Raw genomic sequence first — 21,255 nt, 5'->3', positions numbered from 1 at the left:
TTGGGTGATCCTGCATCCAGTCTTCCAAAATTAACATGGGACGATCTTCCTTTCCACATGGTATTGAGTTGCCGCGATTTTACTGATTTCACAGACAAATCGAGCATCTTCAGTAAATGGAGTGATTTCAGAGGCGCAGAAACCCTCAGTTGGCCAAGCGTGGCTCACCAAACCGGAGTTCTTCGTTAGTATAGTGGTTTGTATCTCCGCTTGTCACGTGGGAGACCGGGGTTCAATTCCCCGACGGGGATAGTTTGTACCTTACCGGAACAAAATTGGGAATGGTTTTTTAGAATTGGTACATCGGCTGTCGAATCCGCCAAGGCACACCGCCCCAGAGATGCAATCAAAAGTGCGGAATTGAGACCGCTCATCAAAACCGCCCGCATCAATATTTCTGTGCAATGCGTGGGTCAGCGAAAAGCACACATTACCTTCTTCATTTTCCATATTTGCCCCTGTAAAAGAAAAACGCTGCCTTCAACATGCGCCATTTGTCGCACACGATATGCACTCGCAAAAACGATACAATTCAAAGAGATTTCTCCAACGGTCAACTCAACCAACTCGTGAATAATAAGACAATCAAGCAGGATCGGACAGTGACTCGCAGCTACTGGTTAGGAACAGATTCGCCGATACAGATGACCTGCACCCCGCGATATTAAACAACGACCTTCGAACCGCGATGAAAATGCAAAAACTGGACACAAAATGTATAAATTTGATGAACCGGATCATCTCCCAACACGCATCAGCCTCATTCCAAGAAATGTCTTGGAAAGTGACGCATAGTGGACCCTTCTGAACCGTGGTTCCTGAATTTGTCTTTCATGTCTTCTTTGCTTCACTACTCTATCTATTATTACGAAGTAAAGGGGAACAAAATCTCATTGACAGTGTACTGAATATCATAATTGCCCCACGCAGACCCAGTCCCTCAGACACTGTGCGCTGGGCCGACACACTTCTGACACGAATGTAACCATCGTCGACGTGATTCGTGATTTTGGAACCTGCCGATCCCATCTCTCTTCATACTGTGTCGTGATGGTGAACAAGAGAGTTTAATTCAATGTGTTTTCTGGGAAAAGCAAAAATACACATCTCCTGATTTGCACAAAAGTCTGATGTATAATGTTGCTTGCTGACTATATAAGTAGTGGCCCTGTTTAGGCAACTGGTTAATTGAAATCGTTTTTACTTTACATGGAGCCAAACATAATTTCCGATATAATTTTTGCGGAATCTCATGCCACTGGAACTGATCGCGTGAATATTGCTGCCATTAGCCCGCCTGCAGATGTCAGGGTCTGAAGTGAACAACCGCCTCAATATTTACAGATCAATACACGCGGAAGTGTTTGGGTGATCCTGCATCCAGTCTTCCAAAATTAACATGGGACGATCTTCCTTTCCACATGGTATTGAGTTGCCGCGATTTTACTGATTTCACAGACAAATCGAGCATCTTCAGTAAATGGAGTGATTTCAGAAGCGCAGAAACCCTCAGTTGGCCAAGCGTATCTTGCCAAGAAGAAGTTCCTCGTTAGTATAGTGGTTAGTATCCCCGCCTGTCACGCGGGAGACCGGGGTTCAATTCCCCGACGGGGAGAGTTTGTACCTTACCAGAAAAAAATTGGGAATGATTTTTTAGAATTGGTACATCGGTTGTCGAATCCGCCAAGACACACCGCCCCAGAGATGCAATCAACAGTGCGGAATTGAGACCGCTCATCAAAACCGCCTGCACCAATATTTCTGTGCAATGCATGGGTCAGCGAAGCGGACACATTACCTTCTTCATTTCCCATATTTGCCCCTGTAAAAGAAAAACGCTGCCTTCAACATGCGCCATTTGTCGCACAAGATGTGCACTCGCAAAAATGATACAATTCAAAGAGATTTCTCCAACGGTCAACTCAACCAACTCGTGAATAATAAGACAATCAAGCAGGATCGGACAGTGACTCGCAGCTACTGGTTAGGAACAGATTCGCCGATACAGATGACCTGCACCCCGCGATATTAAACAACGGCCTTCGAACCGCGATGAAAATGCAAAAACTGTACGCAAAATGTATAAATTTGATGAACCGGATCATCTCTCAACACGCATCAGCCTCATTCCAAGAAATGTCTTGTAAAGTGATGCATAGTGGACCCTTCTGAACCGTGGTTCCTGAATTTGTCTTTCATGTCTTCTTTGCTTCACTACTCTGTCTATTATTACGAAGTAAAGGGGAACAAAATCTCATTGACAGTGTACTGAATATCATAATTGCCCCAGGCAGACCCAGTCCCTCAGACACTGTGCCCTTGGCCGACAGACTTCGGACACGAATGTAACCAGCGTCGACGTGATTCGTGATTTTGGAACCTGCCGATCCCATCTCTCTTCATACTGTGTCGTGATCGTGAACAAGACAGTTTAATTCAATGTGTTTTCTGGGAAAAGCAAAAATACACATCTCCTGATTTGCACAAAAGTCTGATGTATAATGTTGCTTGCTGACTATATAAGTAGTGGCCCTGTTTAGGCAAGTGGTTAATTGAAATCGTTTTTACTTTACATGGAGCCAAACATAATTTCCGATATAATTTTTGCGGAATCTCATGCCACTGGAACTGATCGCGTGAATATTGCTGCCATTAGCCCGCCTGCAGATGTCAGGGTCTGAAGTGAACAACCACCTCAATATTTACAGCTCAATACACGCGGAAGTGTTTGGGTGAATTGCATCCAGTGTTCCAAAATTAACATGGGACGATCTTCCTTTCCACATGGTATTGAGTTGCCGCGATTTTACTGATTTCACAGACAAATCGAGCACCTTCAGTAAATGGAGTGATTTCAGAAGCGCAGAAACCCTCAGTTGGCCAAGCGTATCGTGCCAAACCGAAGTTCCTCGTTAGTATAGTGGTTAGTAGCCCCGCCTGTCACGCGGGAGACCGGGGTTCAATTCCCCGATGGGGAAAGTTTGTACCTTACCAGAAAAAAATTGGGAATGATTTTTTAGAATTGGTACATCGGCTGTCGAATCCGCCAAGACACACCGCCCCAGAGATGCAATCAACAGTGCGGAATTGAGACCGCTCATCAAAACCGCCTGCACCAATATTTCTGTGCAATGCATGGGTCAGCGAAGCGGACACATTACCTTCTTCATTTCCCATATTTGCCCCTGTAAAAGAAAAACGCTGCCTTCAACATGCGCCATTTGTCGCACACGATATGCACTCGCAAAAATGATACAATTCAAAGAGATTTCTCCAACGGTCAACTCAACCAACTCGTGAATAATAAGACAATCAAGCAGGATCGGACAGTGACTCTCAGCTACTGGTTAGGAACACATTCGCCGATACAGATGACCGGCACCCCGCGATATTAAACAACGGCCTTCGAACCGCGATGAAAATGCAAAAACTGTACACAAAATCTATAAATTTGATGAACCGGATCATCTCCCAACACGCATCACCCTCATTCCAAGAAATGTCTTGTAAAGTGACGCATAGTGGACCCTTCTGAACCGTGGTTCCTGAATTTGTCTTTCATGTCTTCTTTGCTTCACTACTCTATCTATTATTACGAAGTAAAGGGGAACAAAATCTCATTGACAGTGTACTGAATATCATAATTGCCCTACGCAGACCCGGTCCCACAGACACTGTGCGCTGGGCCGACACACTTCTGACACGAATGTAACCATCGTCGACCTGATTCGTGATTTTGGAACCTGCCGATCCCATCTCTCTTCATACTGTGTCGTGATGGTGAACAAGACAGTTTAATTCAATGTGTTTTCTGGGAAAAGCAAAAATACACATCTCCTGATTTGCACAACAGTCTGATGTATAATGTTGCTTGCTGACAATATAAGTAGTGGCCCTGTTTAGGCAACTGGTTAATTGAAATCGTTTTTACTTTACATGGAGCCAAACATAATTTCCGATATAATTTTTGCGGAATCTCATGCCACTGGAACTGATCGCGTGAATATTGCTGCCATTAGCCCGCCTGCAGATGTCAGGGTCTGAAGTGAACAACCGCCTCAATATTTACAGATCAATACACGCGGAAGTGTTTGGGTGATCCTGCATCCAGTCTTCCAAAATTAACATGGGACGATCTTCCTTTCCACATGGTATTGAGTTGCCGCGATTTTACTGATTTCACAGACAAATCGAGCATCTTCAGTAAATGGAGTGATTTCAGAAGCGCAGAAACCCTCAGTTGGCCAAGCGTATCTTGCCAAACTGAAGTTCCTCGTTAGTATAGTGGTTAGTATCCCTGCCTGTCACGTGGGAGACCGGGGTTCAATTCCCCGACGGGGAGGGTTTGTACCTTACCAGAAAAAAATTGGGAATGATTTTTTAGAATTGGTACATCGGCTGTCGAATCCGCCAAGACACACCGCCCCAGAGATGCAATCAACAGTGCGGAATTGAGACCGCTCATCAAAACCGCCTGCACAAATATTTCTGTGCAATGCATGGGTCAGCGAAGCGGACACATTACCTTCTTCATTTCCCATATTTGCCCCTGTAAAAGAAAAACGCTGCCTTCAACATGCGCCATTTGTCGCACACGATATGCACTCGCAAAAATGATACAATTCAAAGAGATTTCTCCAACGGTCAACTCAACCAACTCGTGAATAATAAGACAATCAAGCAGGATCGGACAGTGACTCTCAGCTACTGGTTAGGAACACATTCGCCGATACAGATGACCTGCACCCCGCGATATTAAACAACGGCCTTCGAACCGCGATGAAAATGCAAAAACTGGACACAAAATGTATAAATTTGATGAACCGGATCATCTCCCAACACGCATCAGCCTCATTCCAAGAAATGTCTTGTAAAGTGACGCATAGTGGACCCTTCTGAACCGTGGTTCCTGAATTTGTCTTTCATGTCTTCTTTGCTTCACTACTCTGTCTATTATTACGAAGTAAAGGGGAACGAAATCTCATTGACAGTGTCCTGAATATCATAATTGCCCCACGCAGACCCAGTCCCTCAGACACTGTGCCCTGGGCCGACACACTTCTGACACGAATGTAACCAGCGTCGACGTGATTCGTGATTTTGGAACCTGCCGATCCCATCTCTCTTCATACTGTGTCGTGATCGTGAACAAGACAGTTTAATTCAATGTGTATTCTGGGAAAAGCAAAAATACACATCTCCTGATTTGCACAAAAGTCTGATGTTGCTTGCTGACTATATAAGTAGTGGCCCTGTTTAGGCAACTGGTTAATTGAAATCGTTTTTACTTTACATGGAGCCAAACATAATTTCCGATATAATTTTTGCGGAATCTCATGCCACTGGAACTGATCGCGTGAATATTGCTGCCATTAGCCCGCCTGCAGATGTCAGGGTCTGAAGTGAACAACCGCCTCAATATTTACAGATCAATACACGCGGAAGTGTTTGGGTGATCCTGCATCCAGTCTTCCAAAATTAACATGGGACGATCTTCCTTTCCACATGGTATTGAGTTGCCGTGATTTTACTGATTTCACAGACAAATCGAGCATCTTCAGTAAATGGAGTGATTTCAGAAGCGCAGAAACCCTCAGTTGGCCAAGCGTATCTCGCCAAACCGAAGTTCCTCGTTAGTATAGTGGTTAGTATCCCCGCCTGTCACGCGGGAGACCGGGGTTCAATTCCCCGACGGGGAGAGTTTGTACCTTACCAGAAAAAAATTGGGAATGATTTTTTAGAATTGGTACATCGGCTGTCGAATCTGCCAAGACACACCGCCCCAGAGATGCAATCAACAGTGCGGAATTGAGACCGCTCATCAAAACCGCCTGCACCAATATTTCTGTGCAATGCATGGGTCAGCGAAGCGGACACATTACCTTCTTCATTTCCCATATTTGCCCCTGGAAAAGAAAAACGCTGCCTTCAACATGCGCCATTTGTCGCACACGATATGCACTCGCAAAAATGATACAATTCAAAGAGATTTCTCCACCGGTAAAGGGGAACGAAATCTCATTGACAGTGTACTGAATATCATAATTGCCCCACGCAGACCCAGTCCCACAGACACTGTGCCCTGGGCCGACACACTTCTGACACGAATGTAACCGGCGTCGACGTGATTCGTGATTTTGGAACCTGCCGATCCCATCTCTCTTCATACTGTGTCGTGATGGTGAACAAGACAGTTTAATTCAATGTGTTTTCTGGGAAAAGCAAAAATACACATCTCCTCATTTGCACAAAAGTCTGATGTATAATGTTGCTTGCTGACTATATAAGTAGTGGCCCTGTTTAGGCAACAGGTTAATTGAAATCGTTTTTACTTTACATGGAGCCAAACATAATTTCCGATCTAATTTTTGCGGAATCTCGTGCCACTGCAACTGATCGCATGAATATTGCTGCCATTAGCCCACCTGCAGATGTCAGGGTCTGAAGTGAACAACAGCCTCAATATTTACAGCTCAATACACGTGGAAGTGTTTGGGTGATCCTGCATCCAGCCTTCCAAAATTAACATGGGACGATCTTCCTTTCCACATGGTATTGAGTTGCCGCGATTTTACTGATTTCACAGACAAATCGTGCATCTTCAGTAAATGGAGTGATTTCAGAGGCGCAGGAACCCTCAGTTGGCCAAGCGTGGCTCACCAAATAGAAGTTCCTCGTTAGTATAGTGGTTAGTATCCCCGCCTGTCACGTGGGAGACCGGGGTTCAATTCCCCGCCGGGGAGAGTTTGTACCTTACCAGAACAAAATTGGGAATGGTTTTTTAGAATTGGTACATCGGCTGTCGAATCCGCCAAGGCACACCGCCCCAGAGATGCAATCAAAAGTGCGGAATTGAGACCGCTCATCAAAACCGCCCGCATCAATATTTCTGTGCAATGCGTGGGTCAGCGAAACGTACACATTACCTTCTTCATTTCCCATATTTGCCCCTGTAAAAGAAAAACGCTGCCTTCAACATGCGCCGTTTGTCGCACACGATATGCACTCGCAAAAACGATACAATTCAAAGAGATTTCTCCAACGGTCAACTCAACCAACTCGTGAATAATAAGACAATCAAGCAGGATCGGACAGTGACTCGCAGCTACTGGTTAGGAACAGATTCGCCGATACAGATGACCTGCACCCCGCGATATTAAACAACGACCTTCGAATCGCGATGAAAATGCAAAAACTGGACACAAAATGTATAAATTTGATGAACCGGATCATCTCCCAACACGCATCAGCCTCATTCCAAGAAATGTCTTGTAAAGTGACGCATAGTGGACCCTTCTGAACCGTGGTTCCTGAATTTGTCTTTCATGTCTTCTTTGCTTCACTACTCTATCTATTATTACGAAGTAAAGGGGACGAAATCTCATTGACAGTGGACTGAATATCATAATTGCCCCACGCAGACCCAATCCCTCAGAAACTGTGCGCTGGGCCGACACACTTCTGACACGAATGTAACCATCGTCAACGTGATTCGTGATTTTGGAACCTGCCGATCCCATCTCTCTTCATACTGTGTCGTGATGGTGAACAAGACAGTTTAATTCAATGTATTTTCTGGGAAAAGCAAAAATACACATCTCCTGATTTGCACAAAAGTCTGATGTATAATGTTGCTTGCTGACTATATAAGTAGTGGCCCTGTTTAGGCAACTGGTTAATTGAAATCGTTTTTACTTTACATGGAGCCAAACATAATTTCCGATATAATTTTTGCGGAATCTCGTGCCACTGCAACTGATCGCATGAATATTGCTGCCATTAGCCCACCTGCAGATGTCAGGGTCTGAAGTGAACAACAGCCTCAATATTTACAGCTCAATACACGTGGAAGTGTTTGGGTGATCCTGCATCCTGTCTTCCAAAATTAACATGGGACGATCTGCCTTTCCACATGGTATTGAGTTGCCGCGATTTTACTGATTTCACAGACAAATCGAGCATCTTCAGTAAATGGAGTGATTTCAGACGCGCAGAAACCCTCAGTTGGCCAAGCGTGGCTCCCCAAATTGAAGTTTCTCGTTAGTATAGTGGTTAGTATCCCCGCCTGTCACGCGGGAGACCAGGGTTCAATTCCCTGACGGGGAGAGTTTGTACCTTACCAGAAAAAAATTGGGAATTATTTTTTAGAATTGGTACATCGGCTGTCGAATCAGCCAAGGCACTCCGCCCCAGAGATGCAATCAACAGGGCGGAATTGAGACCGCTCATCAAAACCGCCCGCACCAATATTTCTGTGCAATGCGTGGGTCAGCGAACCGGACACATACCTTCTTCATTTCCCACATTTGCCCCTTAAATGAAAAACGCTGCCTTCAACATGCGCCATTTGTCGCACACGATATGCACTCGCAAAAACGATACAATTCAAAGAGATTTCTCCAACGGTCAACTCAACCAGCTCGTGAATAATAAGACAATCAAGCAGGATCGGACAGTGACTCGCAGCTACTGGTTAGGAACAGATTCGCCGATACAGATGACCTGCACCCCGCGATATTAAACAACGACCTTCGAACCGCGATGAAAATGCAAAAACTGGACACAAAATGTATAAATTTGATGAACCGGATCATCTCCCAACTCGCATCAGCCTCATTCCAAGAAATGTCTTGTAAAGTGACGCATAGTGGACCCTTCTGAACCGTGGTTCCTGAATTTGTCTTTCATGTCTTCTTTGCTTCACTACTCTGTCTATTATTACGAAGTAAAGGGGAACGAAATCTCATTGACAGTGTACTGAATATCATAATTGCCCCACGCAGACCCAGTCCCTCAGACACTGTGCCCTGGGCCGACACACTTCTGACACGAATGTAACCACCGTCGACGTGATTCGGGATTTTGGAACCTGCCGATCCCATCGCTCTTCATGCTGTGTCGTGATGGTGAACAAGACAGTTTAATTCAATGTGTTTTCTGGGAAAAGCAAAAATACACATCTCCTGATTTGCACAAAAGTCTGATGTATAATGTTGCTTGCTGACTATATAAGTAGTGGCCCTGTTTAGGCAACTGGTTAATTGAAATCGTTTTTACTTTACATGGAGCCAAACATAATTTCCGATATAATTTTTGAGGAATCTCATGCCACTGGAACTGATCGCGTGAATATTGCTGCCATTAGCCCGCCTGCAGATGTCAGGGTCTGAAGTGAAGAACCGCCTCAATATTTACAGCTCTATACACGCGGAAGTGTTTGGGCGATCCTGCATCCAGCCTTCCAAAATTAACATGGGACGATCTTCCTTTCCACATGGTATTGAGTTGCCGCGATTTTACTGATTTCACAGACAAATCGAGCATCTTCAGTAAATGGAGTGATTTCAGAGGCGCAGAAACCCTCAGTTGGCCAAGCGTGTCTTGTCAAACCTAAGTTCCTCGTTAGTATAGTGGTTAGTATCTCCGCCTGTCATGCGGGAGACCGGGGTTCAATTCCCCGACGGGGAGAGTTTGTACCTTACCAGAAAAAAATTGGGAATGTTTTTTTAGAATTGGTACATCGGCTGTCGAATCCGCCAAGGCACACCGCCCCAGAGATGCAATCAAAAGTGCGGAATTGAGACCGCTTATCAAAACCGCCCACACCAATATTTCTGTGCAATGCGTAGGGTCAGCGAAACGGACACATTACCTTCTTCATTTCCCACATTTGCCCCTGTAAAAGAAAAACGCTGCCTTCAACATGCGCCATTTGTCGCACACGATATGCACTCGCAAAAACGATACAATTCAAAGAGATTTCTCCAACGGTAAAGGGGAACGTAATCTCATTGACAGTGTACTGAATATCATAATTGCCCCACGCAGACCCAGTCCCACAGACACTGTGCCCTGGGCCGACACACTTCTGACACGAATGTAACCGGCGTCGACGTGATTCGTGATTTTGGAGCCTGCCGATCCCATCTCTCTTCATACTGTGTCGTGATCGTGAACAAGACAGTTTAATTCAATGTATTTTCTGGGAAAAGCAAAAATACACATCTCCTGATTTGCACAAAAGTCTGATGTATAATGTTGCTTGCTAACTATATAAGTAGTGGCCCTCTTTAGGCAACTGGTTAATTGAAATCGTTTTTACTTTACATGGAGCCAAACATAATTTCCGATATAATTTTTACGGAATCTCATGCCACTGGAACTGATCGCGTGAATATTGCTGCCATTAGCCCACCTGCAGATGTCAGGGTCTGAAGTGAACAACCGCCTCAATATTTACAGCTCAATACACGCGGAAGTGTTTGGGTGATCCTGCACCCAGTCTTCCAAAATTAACATGGGACGATCTTCCTTTCCACATGGTATTGAGTTGCCGCGATTTTACTGATTTCACAGACAAATCGAGCATCTTCAGTAAATGGAGTGATTTCAGAAGCGCAGAAACCCTCAGTTGGCCAAGCGTGTCTCACTAAACCGAAGTTCCTCGTTAGTATAGTGGTTAGTATCCCCGCCTGTCACGCGAGAGACCGGGGTTCAATTCCCCGACGGGGAGAGTTTGTACCTTAACAGAAAAAAATTGGGTATGATTTTTTAGATTTGGAACATCGGCTGTCGAATCCGCCAAGACACACCGCCCCAGAGATGCAATCAACAGTGCGGAATTGAGACCGCTCATCAAAACCGCCCGCATCAATATTTCTGTGCAATGCGTGGGTCAGCGAAACGTACACATTACCTTCTTCATTTCCCATATTTGCCCCTGTAAAAGAAAAACGCTGCCTTCAACATGCGCCGTTTGTCGCACACGATATTCACTCGCAAAAACGATACAATTCAAAGAGATTTCTCCAACGGTCAACTCAACCAACTCGTGAATAATAAGACAATCAAGCAGGATCGGACAGTGACTCGCAGCTACTGGTTAGGAACAGATTCGCCGATACAGATGACCTGCACCCCGCGATAGAACATAGAACATAGAACAATACAGCGCAGTACAGGCCCTTCGGCCCACGATGTTGCACCGAAACAAAAGCCATCCAACCTACACTATGCCATTATCATCCATATGTTTATCCAATAAACTTTTAAATTCCCTCAATGTTGACGAGTTCACCACTGTAGCAGGTAGGGCATTCCACAGCCTCACTACTCTTTGCGTAAAGAACCTACCTCTGACCTCTGTCCTATATCTATTACCCCTCAGTTTAATGTTATGTCCCCTCGTGCCAGCCATATCCATCCGCGGGAGAAGGCTCTCACTGTCCACCCTATCCAACCCCCTGATCATTTTGTATGCCTCTATTAAGTCTCCTCTTAACCTTCTTCTCTCCAACGAAAACAACCTCAAGTCCATCAGCCTTTCCTCATAAGATTTTCCCTCCATACCAGGCAACATCCTGGTAAATCTCCTCTGCACCCGCTCCAAAGCCTCCACGTCCTTCCTATAATGCGGTGACCAGAACTGTACGCAATACTCCAAATGCGGCCGTACCAGAGTTCTGTACAGCTGCAACATGACCTCCCGACTCCGGAACTCAATCCCTCTACCAATAAAGGCCAACACTCCATAGGCCTTCTGCACAACCCTATCAACCTGGGTGGCAACTTTCAGGGATCTATGTACAGGGACACCTAGATCCCTCTGCTCAGCCACACTTTCAAGAACTTTACCATTAGCCAAATATTCCGCATTCCTGTTATTCCTTCCAAAGTGAATCACCTCACACTTCTCTCCATTAAACTCCATTTGCCACCTCTCGGCCCAGCTCTGCAGCTTATCTATATCCCTCTGTAATCTGCTACATCCTTCCACACTATCGACAACACCACCGACTTTAGTATCGTCTGCAAATTTACTCACCCACCCTTCTGCGCCTTCCTCTAGGTCATTGATAAAAATGACAAACAGCAACGGCCCCAGAACAGATCCTTGTGGTACTCCACTTGTGACTGTACTCCATTCTGAACATTTCCCATCAACCACCACCCTCTGTCTTCTTTCAGCTAGCCAATTTCTGATCCACATCTCTAAATCACCCTCAATCCCCAGCCTCCGTATTTTTTGCAATAGCCTACCGTGGGGAACCTTATCAAACACTTTGCTGAAATCCATATACACCACATCAACTGCTCTACCCTCATCTACCTGTTCAGTCACCTTCTCAAAGAACTCAATAAGGTTTGTGAGGCATGACCTACCCTTCACAAAGCCATACTGACTATCCCTGATCATATTATTCCTATCTAGATGATTATAAATCTTGTCTCTTATAATCCCCTCCAAGACTTTACCCACTACAGACGTGAGGCTCACCGGCCTATAGTTGCCGGGGTTGTCTCTGCTCCCCTTTTTGAACAAAGGGACTACATTTGCTGTCCTCCAGTCCTCTGGCACTATTCCTGTAGACAATGATGACATAAAAATCAAAGCCAAAGGTCCAGCAATCTCTTCCCTGGCCTCCGATAGAATCCTAGGATAAATCCCATCAGGTCCCGGGGACTTATCTATTTTCAGCCTGTCCAGAATTGCCAACACCTCTTCCCTACGTACCTCAATGCCATCTATTCTATTAGCCTGTGGCTCAGCATTCTCCTCCACAACATTATCTTTTTCCTGAGTGAATACTGACGAAAAATATTCATTTAGTATCTCGCCTATCTCTTCAGACTCCACACACAATTTCCCATCCCTGTCCTTGACTGGTCCTACTCTTTCCCTAGTCATTCGCTTATTCCTGACATACCTATAGAAAGCTTTTGGGTTTTCCTTGATCCTTCCTGCCAAATACTTCTCATGTCCCCTCCTTGCTCGTCTTAGCTCTCTCTTTAGATCCTTCCTCGCTACCTTGTAACTATCCATCGCCCCAACCGAAACTTCACACTTCATCTTCACATAGGCCTCCTTCTTCCTCTTAACAAGAGATTCCACTTCCTTGGTAAACCACGGTTCCCTCGCTCGACGCCTTCCTCCCTGTCTGACCGGTACATACTTATCAAGAACACGCAGTAGCTGTTCCTTGAACAAGCCCCACTTATCCAGTGTGCCCAACACTTGCAGCCTACTTCTCCACCTTATCCCCCCAAGTCACGTCTAATGGCATCATAATTGCCCTTCCCCCAGCTATAACTCTTGCCCTGCGGTGTATACTTATCCCTTTCCATCATTAACGTAAACGTCACCGAATTGTGGTCACTGTCCCCAAAGTGCTCTCCTACCTCCAAATCCAACACCTGGCCTGGTTCATTACCCAAAACCAAATCCAACGTGGCCTCGCCTCTTGTTGGCCTGTCAACATATTGTTTCAGGAAACCCTCCTGCACACACTGTACAAAAAACGACCCATCTATTGTACTCGAACTATATCTTTTCCAGTCAATATTTGGAAAGTTAAAATCTCCCATAATAACTACCCTGTTACTTTCGCTCATATCCAGAATCATCTTCGCCATCCTTTCCTCTACATCACTAGAACTATTAGGAGGCCTATAAAAAACTCCCAACAGGGTGACCTCTCCTTTCCTGTTTCTAACTTCAGCCCATACTACCTCGGCAGAAGAGTCCCCATCTAGCATCCTCTCCGCCACCGTAATACTGCTCTTGACTAGCAGCGCCACATTATTATTAAACAACGACCTTCGAACCGCGATGAAAATGCAAAAACTGGACACAAAATGTATAAATTTGATGAACCGGATCATCTCTCAACACGCATCAGCCTCATTCCAAGAAATGTCTTGTAAAGTGACGCATAGTGGACCCTTCTGAACCGTGGTTCCTGAATTTGTCTTTCATGTCTTCTTTGCTTCACTACTCTGTCTATTATGACGAAGTAAAGGGGAACAAAATCTCATTGACAGTGTACTGAATATCATAATTGCCCCACGCAGACCCAGTCCCTCAGACACTGTGCCCTGGGCCGACACACTTCTGACACGAATGTAACCACCGTCGACGTGATTCGTGATTTTGGAACCTGCCGATCCCATCTCTCTTCATACTGTGTCGTGATCGTGAACAAGACAGTTTAATTCAATGTGTTTTCTGGGAAAAGCAAAAATACACATCTCCTTATTTGCACAAAAGTCTGATGTATAATGTTGCTTGCTGACTATATAAGTAATGGCCCTGTTTAGGCAACAGGTTAATTGAAATCGTTTTTACTTTACATGGAGCCAAACATAATTTCCGATCTAATTTTTGCGGAATCTCATGCCACTGGAACTGATCGCGTGAATATTGCTGCCATTAGCCCACCTGCAGATGTCAGGGTCTGAAGTGAACAACAGCCTCAATATTTACAGCTCAATACACGTGGAAGTGTTTGGGTGATCCTGCATCCAGTCTTCAAAAATTAACATGGGACGATCTTCCTTTCCACATGGTATTGAGTTGCCGCGATTTTACTGATTTCACAGACAAATCGAGCATCTTCAGTAAATGGAGTGATTTCAGAGGCGCAGAAACCCTCAGTTGGCCAAGCGTGGCTAGCCCAACCAAAGTTCCTCGTTAGTATAGTGGTTAGTATCCCTGCTTGTCACGCGGGAGACCGGGGTTCAATTCCCCGACGGGGAGAGTTTGTACCTTCCCAGAAAAAAATTGGAAATGATTTTTTAGAATTGGTACATTGGCTGTCGAATCCGCCAAGAAACACCGCCCCAGAGATGCAATCAACAGTGCGGAATTGAGACCGCTCATCAAAACCGCCCGCACCAATATTTCTGTGCAATGCGTGGGTCAGCGAAACGGACACATTACCTTCTTCATTTCCCATATTTGCCCCTGTAAAAGAAAAACGCTGCCTTCAACATGCGCCATTTGTCGCACACGATATGCACTCGCAAAAATGATACAATTCAAAGAGATTTCTCCAACGGTCAACTCAACCAACTCGTGAATAATAAGACAATCAAGCAGGATCGGACAGTGACTCTCAGCTACTGGTTAGGAACACATTCGCCAATACAGATGACCTGCACCCCGCGATATTAAACAACGGCCTTCGAACCGCGATGAAAATGCAAAAACTGGACACAAAATGTATAAATTTGATGACCCGGATCATCTCTCAACACGCATCAGCCTCATTCCAAGAAATGTCTTGTAAAGTGACGAATAGTGGACCCTTCTGAACCGTGGTTCCTGAATTTGTCTTTCATGTCTTCTTTGCTTCACTACTCTGTCTGTTATTACGAAGTAAAGGGGAACAAAATCTCATTGACAGTGTACTGAATATCATAATTGCCCCAGGCAGACCCAATCCCTCAGACACTGTGCCCTTGGCCGACACACTTCTGACACGAATGTAACCAGCGTCGACGTGATTCGTGATTTTGGAACCTGCCGATCCCATCTCTCTTCATACTGTGTCGTGATCGTGAACAAGACAGTTTAATTCAATGTGTTTTCTGGGAAAAGCAAAAATACACATCTCCTCATTTGCACAAAAGTCTGATGTATAATGTTGCTTGCTGACTATATAAGTAGTGGCCCTGTTTAGACAACAGGTTAATTGAAATCGTTTTTTCTTTATATGGAGCCAAACATAATTTCCGATATAATTTTTGCGGAATCTCATGCCACTGGAACTGATCGCGTGAATATTGCTGCCATTAGCCCACCTGCAGATGTCAGGGTCTGAAGTGAACAACAGCCTCAATATTTACAGCTCAATACACGTGGAAGTGTTTGGGTGATCCTGCATCCAGTCTTCCAAAATTAACATGGGACGATCTTCCTTTCCACATGGTATTGAGTTGCCGCGATTTTACTGATTTCACAGCCAAATCGAGCATCTTCAGTAAATGGAGTGATTTCAGAGGCGCAGAAACCCTCAGTTGGCCAAGCGTGGCTCACCAAACCGGAGTTCCTCGTTAGTATAGTGGTTAGTATCTCCGCCTGTCACGTGGGAGACCGGGGTTCAATTCCCCGACGGGGAGAGTTTGTACCTTACCAGAACAAAATTGGGAATGATTTTTTAGAATTGGTACATCGGCTGTCGAATCCGCCAAGGCACACCGCCCCAGAGATGCAATCAACAGTGCGGAATTGAGACCGCTCATCAAAACCGCCCGCATCAATATTTCTGTGCAATGCGTGGTTCAGCGAAACGTACACATTACCTTCTTCATTTCCCATATTTGCCCCTGTAAAAGAAAAACGCTGCCTTCAACATGCGCCGTTTGTCGCACACGATATGCACTCGCAAAAACGATACAATTCAAAGAGATTTCTCCAACGGTCAACTCAACCAACTCGTGAATAATAAGACAATCAAGCAGGATCGGACAGTGACTCGCAGCTACTGGTTAGGAACAGATTCGCCGATACAGATGACCTGCACCCCGCGATATTAAACAACGACCTTCGAATCGCGATGAAAATGCAAAAACTGGACACAAAATGTATAAATTTGATGAACCGGATCATCTCCCAACACGCATCAGCCTCATTCCAAGAAATGTCTTGTAAAGTGACGCATAGTGGACCCTTCTGAACCGTGGTTCCTGAATTTGTCTTTCATGTCTTCTTTGCTTCACTACTCTGTCTATTAATACGAAGTAAAGGGGAACAAAATCTCATTCACAGTGTACTGAATATCATAATTGCCCCAGGCAGACCCAGTCCCTCAGACACTGTGCCCTTGGCCGACACACTTCTGTAACCAGCGTCGACGTGATTCGTGATTTTGGAACCTGCCGATCCCATCTCTCTTCATACTGTGTCGTGATCGTGAACAAGACAGTTTAATTCAATGTGTTTTCTGGGAAAAGCAAAAATACACATCTCCTCATTTGCACAAAAGTCTGATGTATAATGTTGCTTGCTGACTATATAAGTAGTGGCCCTGTTTAGGCAACAGGTTAATTGAAATCGTTTTTACTTTACATGGAGCCAAACATAATTTCCGATCTAATTTCTGCAGAATCTCATGCCACTGGAACTGATCGTGTGAATATTGCTGCCATTAGCCCGCCTGCAGATGTCAGGGTCTGAAGTGAACAACAGCCTCAATATTTACAGCTCAATACACGTGGAAGTGTTTGGGTGATCCTGCATCCAGTCTTCCAAAATTAACATGGGACGATCTTCCTTTCCACATGGTATTGAGTTGCCGCGATTTTACTGATTTCACAGACAAATCGAGCATCTTCAGTAAATGGAGTGATTTCAGAGGCGCAGAAACCCTCAGTTGGCCAAGCGTGGCTAACCAAACCGGAGTTCCTCGTTAGTATAGTGGTTAGTATCTCCGCCTGTCACGTGGGAGACCGGGGTTCAATTCCCCAACGGGGATAGTTTGTACCTTACCAGAACAAAATTGGGAATGGTTTTTTAGAATTGGTACATCGGCTGTCGAATCCGCCAAGGCACACCGCCCCAGAGATGCAATCAAAAGTGCGGAATTGAGACCGCTCATCAAAACCGCCCGCATCAATATTTCTGTGCAATGCATGGGTCAGCGAAGCGGACACATTGCCTTCTTCATTTCCCATATTTGCCCCTGTAAAAGAAAAACGCTGTCTTCAACATGCGCCATTTGTCGCACACGATATGCACTCGCAAAAATGATACAATTCAAAGAGATTTCTCCAACGGTCAACTCAACCAACTTGTGAATAATAAGACAATCAAGCAGGATCGGACAGTGACTCTCAGCTACTGGTTAGGAACACATTCGCCGATACAGATGACCTGCACCCCGCGATATTAAACAACGGCCTTCGAACCGCGATGAAAATGCAAAAACTGGACACAAAATGTATAAATTTGATGAACCGGATCATCTCTCAACACGCATCAGCCTCATTCCAAGAAATGTCTTGTAAAGTGACGCATAGTGGACCCTTCTGAACCGTGGTTCCTGAATTTGTCTTTCATGTCTTCTTTGCTTCACTACTCTATCTATTAATACGAAGTAAAGGGGAACGAAATCTCATTGACAGTGGACTGAATATCATAATTGCCCCACGCAGACCCAGTCCCTCAGACACTGTGCGCTGGGCCGACACACTTCTGACACGAATGTAACCATCGTCGACGTGATTCGTGATTTTGGAACCTGCCGATCCCATCTCTCTTCATACTGTGTCGTGATGGTGAACAAGACAGTTTAATTCAATGTGTTTTCTGGGAAAAGCAAAAATACACATCTCCTGATTTGCACAAAAGTCTGATGTATAATGTTGCTTGCTGACTATATAAGTAGTGGCCCTGTTTAGGCAACTGGTTAATTGAAATCGTTTTTACTTTACATGGAGCCAAACATAATTTCCGATATAATTTTTGCGGAATCTCATGCCACTGGAACTGATCGCGTGAATATTGCTGCCATTAGCCCGCCTGCAGATGTCAGGGTCTGAAGTGAACAACCGCCTCAATATTTACAGCTCAATACACGCGGAAGTGTTTGGGTGATCCTGCATCCAGTCTTCCAAAATTTATAATGGGACGATCTTCCTTTCCACATGGTATTGAGTTGCCGCGATTTTACTGATTTCACAGACAAATCGAGCATCTTCAGTAAATGGAGTGTTTTCAGAAGCGCAGAAACCCTCAGTTGGCCAAGCGTATCGTGCCAAACCGAAGTTCCTCGTTAGTATAGTGGTTAGTATCCCCGCCTGTCACGCGGGAGACCGGGGTTCAATTCCCCGACGGGGAGAGTTTGTACCTTACCAGAAAAAAATTGGGAATGATTTTTTAGAATTGGTACATCGGCTGTCGAATCCGCCAAGACACATCGCCCCAGAGATGCAATCAACAGTGCGGAATTGAGACCGCTCATCAAAACCGCCTGCACCAATATTTCTGTGCAATGCATGGGTCAGCGAAGCGGACACATTACCTTCTTCATTTCCCATATTTGCCCCTGTAAAAGAAAAACGCTGCCTTCAACATGCGCCATTTGTCGCACACGATATGCACTCGCAAAAATGATACAATTCAAAGAGATTTCTCCACCGGTCAACTCAACCAACTCATGAATAATAAGTTGCACCGAAACAAACGCCATCTCATGCCACTGGAACTGATCGCGTGAATATTGCTGCCATTAGCCCGCCTGCAGATGTCAGGGTCTGAAGTGAACAACCGCCTCAATATTTACAGCTCAATACACGCGGAAGTTTTTGGGTGATCCTGCATCCAGTCTTCCAAAATTAACATGGGACGATCTTCCTTTCCACATGGTATTGAGTTGCCGCGATTTTACTGATTTCACAGACAAATCGAGCATCTTCAGTAAATGGAGTGATTTCAGAAGCGCAGAAACCCTCAGTTGGCCAAGCGTATCGTGCCAAACCGAAGTTCCTCGTTAGTATAGTGGTTAGTATCCCCGCCTGTCACGCAGGAGACCGGGGTTCAATTCCCCGACGGGGAGAGTTTGTACCTTACCAGAAAAAAATTGGGAATGATTTTTTAGAATTGGTACATCGGCTGTCGAATCCGCCAAGACACATCGCCCCAGAGATGCAATCAACAGTGCGGAATTGAGACCGCTCATCAAAACCGCCTGCACCAATATTTCTGTGCAATGCATGGGTCAGCGAAGCGGACACATTACCTTCTTCATTTCCCATATTTGCCCCTGTAAAAGAAAAACGCTGCCTTCAACATGCGCCATTTGTCGCACACGATATGCACTCGCAAAAATGATACAATTCAAAGAGATTTCTCCACCGGTCAACTCAACCAACTCATGAATAATAAGTTGCACCGAAACAAACGCCATCTCATGCCACTGGAACTGATCGCGTGAATATTGCTGCCATTAGCCCGCCTGCAGATGTCAGGGTCTGAAGTGAACAACCGCCTCAATATTTACAGCTCAATACACGCGGAAGTGTTTGGGTGATCCTGCATCCAGTCTTCCAAAATTAACATGGGACGATCTTCCTTTCCACATGGTATTGAGTTGCCGCGATTTTACTGATTTCACAGACAAATCGAGCATCTTCAGTAAATGGAGTGATTTCAGAAGCGCAGAAACCCTCAGTTGGCCAAGCGTATCGTGCCAAACCGAAGTTCCTCGTTAGTATAGTGGTTAGTATCCCCGCCTGTCACGCGGGAGACCGGGGTTCAATTCCCCGACGGGGAGAGTTTGTACCTTACCAGAAAAAAATTGGGAATGATTTTTTAGAATTGGTACATCGGCTGTCGAATCCGCCAAGACACATCGCCCCAGAGATGCAATCAACAGTGCGGAATTGAGACCGCTCATCAAAACCGCCTGCACCAATATTTCTGTGCAATGCATGGGTCAGCGAAGCGGACACATTACCTTCTTCATTTCCCATATTTGCCCCTGTAAAAGAAAAACGCTGCCTTCAACATGCGCCATTTGTCGCACACGATATGCACTCGCAAAAATGATACAATTCAAAGAGATTTCTCCACCGGTCAACTCAACCAACTCATGAATAATAAGACAATCAAGCAGGATCGGACAGTGACTCGCAGCTCCTGGTTAGGAACACATTCGCCGATACAGATGACCTGCACCCCGCGATATTAAACAACGGCCTTCGAACCGCGATGAAAATGCAAAAACTGGACACAAAATGTATAAATTTGATGAACCGGATCATCTCCCAACACGCATCAGCCTCATTCCAAGAAATGTCTTGTAAAGTGACGCATAGTGGACCCTTCTGAACCGTGGTTCCTGAATTTGTCTTTCATGTCTTCTTTGCTTCACTACTCTATCTATTAATACGAAGTAAAGGGGAACGAAATCTCATTGACAGTGTACTGAATATCATAATTGCCCCACGCAGACCCAGTCCCTCAGACACTGTGCGCTGGGCCGACACACTTCTGACACGAATGTAACCATCGTCGACGTGATTCGTGATTTTGGAACCTGCCGATCCCATCTCTCTTCATACTGTGTCGTGATGGTGAACAAGACAGTTTAATTCAATGTGTTTTCTGGGAAAAGCAAAAATACACATCTCCTGATTTGCACAAAAGTCTGATGTATAATGTTGCTTGCTGACTATATAAGTAGTGGCCCTGTTTAGGCAACTGGTTAATTGAAATCGTTTTTACTTTACATGGAGCCAAACATAATTTCCGATATAATTTTTGCGGAATCTCATGCCACTGGAACTGATCGCGTGAATATTGCTGCCATTAGCCCGCCTGCAGATGTCAGGGTCTGAAGTGAACAACCGCCTCAATATTTACAGCTCAATACACGCGGAAGTGTTTGGGTGATCCTGCATCCAGTCTTCCAAAATTTATAATGGGACGATCTTCCTTTCCACATGGTATTGAGTTGCCGCGATTTTACTGAT

The 21,255-nt window shown here is 45.1% G+C and overlaps 12 non-coding genes across 12 annotated transcripts; all 12 read left to right on the top strand.

Annotated features, from left to right (window-relative positions):
- Positions 1-1,543: 1,543 nt before the first annotated feature.
- trnad-guc (transfer RNA aspartic acid (anticodon GUC)) lies at positions 1,544-1,615 on the top strand. The gene has a single exon. It is a non-coding gene; the product is annotated as a tRNA-Asp (tRNA).
- A 1,291-nt stretch (positions 1,616-2,906) lies between these two features.
- Positions 2,907-2,978, top strand: trnad-guc (transfer RNA aspartic acid (anticodon GUC)). The gene has a single exon. It is a non-coding gene; the product is annotated as a tRNA-Asp (tRNA).
- A 1,292-nt stretch (positions 2,979-4,270) lies between these two features.
- trnad-guc (transfer RNA aspartic acid (anticodon GUC)) lies at positions 4,271-4,342 on the top strand. Its single transcript has one exon. It is a non-coding gene; the product is annotated as a tRNA-Asp (tRNA).
- A 1,285-nt stretch (positions 4,343-5,627) lies between these two features.
- trnad-guc (transfer RNA aspartic acid (anticodon GUC)) lies at positions 5,628-5,699 on the top strand. Its single transcript has one exon. It is a non-coding gene; the product is annotated as a tRNA-Asp (tRNA).
- A 2,335-nt stretch (positions 5,700-8,034) lies between these two features.
- On the top strand, positions 8,035-8,106 carry trnad-guc (transfer RNA aspartic acid (anticodon GUC)). The gene has a single exon. It is a non-coding gene; the product is annotated as a tRNA-Asp (tRNA).
- A 1,290-nt stretch (positions 8,107-9,396) lies between these two features.
- trnad-guc (transfer RNA aspartic acid (anticodon GUC)) lies at positions 9,397-9,468 on the top strand. Its single transcript has one exon. It is a non-coding gene; the product is annotated as a tRNA-Asp (tRNA).
- Positions 9,469-10,441: 973 nt separating this feature from the next.
- On the top strand, positions 10,442-10,513 carry trnad-guc (transfer RNA aspartic acid (anticodon GUC)). Its single transcript has one exon. It is a non-coding gene; the product is annotated as a tRNA-Asp (tRNA).
- A 3,951-nt stretch (positions 10,514-14,464) lies between these two features.
- trnad-guc (transfer RNA aspartic acid (anticodon GUC)) lies at positions 14,465-14,536 on the top strand. Its single transcript has one exon. It is a non-coding gene; the product is annotated as a tRNA-Asp (tRNA).
- Positions 14,537-15,828: 1,292 nt separating this feature from the next.
- Positions 15,829-15,900, top strand: trnad-guc (transfer RNA aspartic acid (anticodon GUC)). The gene has a single exon. It is a non-coding gene; the product is annotated as a tRNA-Asp (tRNA).
- A 2,648-nt stretch (positions 15,901-18,548) lies between these two features.
- trnad-guc (transfer RNA aspartic acid (anticodon GUC)) lies at positions 18,549-18,620 on the top strand. The gene has a single exon. It is a non-coding gene; the product is annotated as a tRNA-Asp (tRNA).
- Positions 18,621-19,265: 645 nt separating this feature from the next.
- On the top strand, positions 19,266-19,337 carry trnad-guc (transfer RNA aspartic acid (anticodon GUC)). Its single transcript has one exon. It is a non-coding gene; the product is annotated as a tRNA-Asp (tRNA).
- A 645-nt stretch (positions 19,338-19,982) lies between these two features.
- trnad-guc (transfer RNA aspartic acid (anticodon GUC)) lies at positions 19,983-20,054 on the top strand. The gene has a single exon. It is a non-coding gene; the product is annotated as a tRNA-Asp (tRNA).
- The last annotated feature ends 1,201 nt before the right edge of the window (positions 20,055-21,255 follow it).

The sequence above is a fragment of the Scyliorhinus torazame genome, chromosome 25, assembly GCF_047496885.1.
Source record: "Scyliorhinus torazame isolate Kashiwa2021f chromosome 25, sScyTor2.1, whole genome shotgun sequence".
NCBI classification, from domain to species: Eukaryota; Metazoa; Chordata; class Chondrichthyes; order Carcharhiniformes; family Scyliorhinidae; genus Scyliorhinus; species Scyliorhinus torazame.
This window is presented reverse-complemented; position numbering and strand designations above follow the sequence as displayed.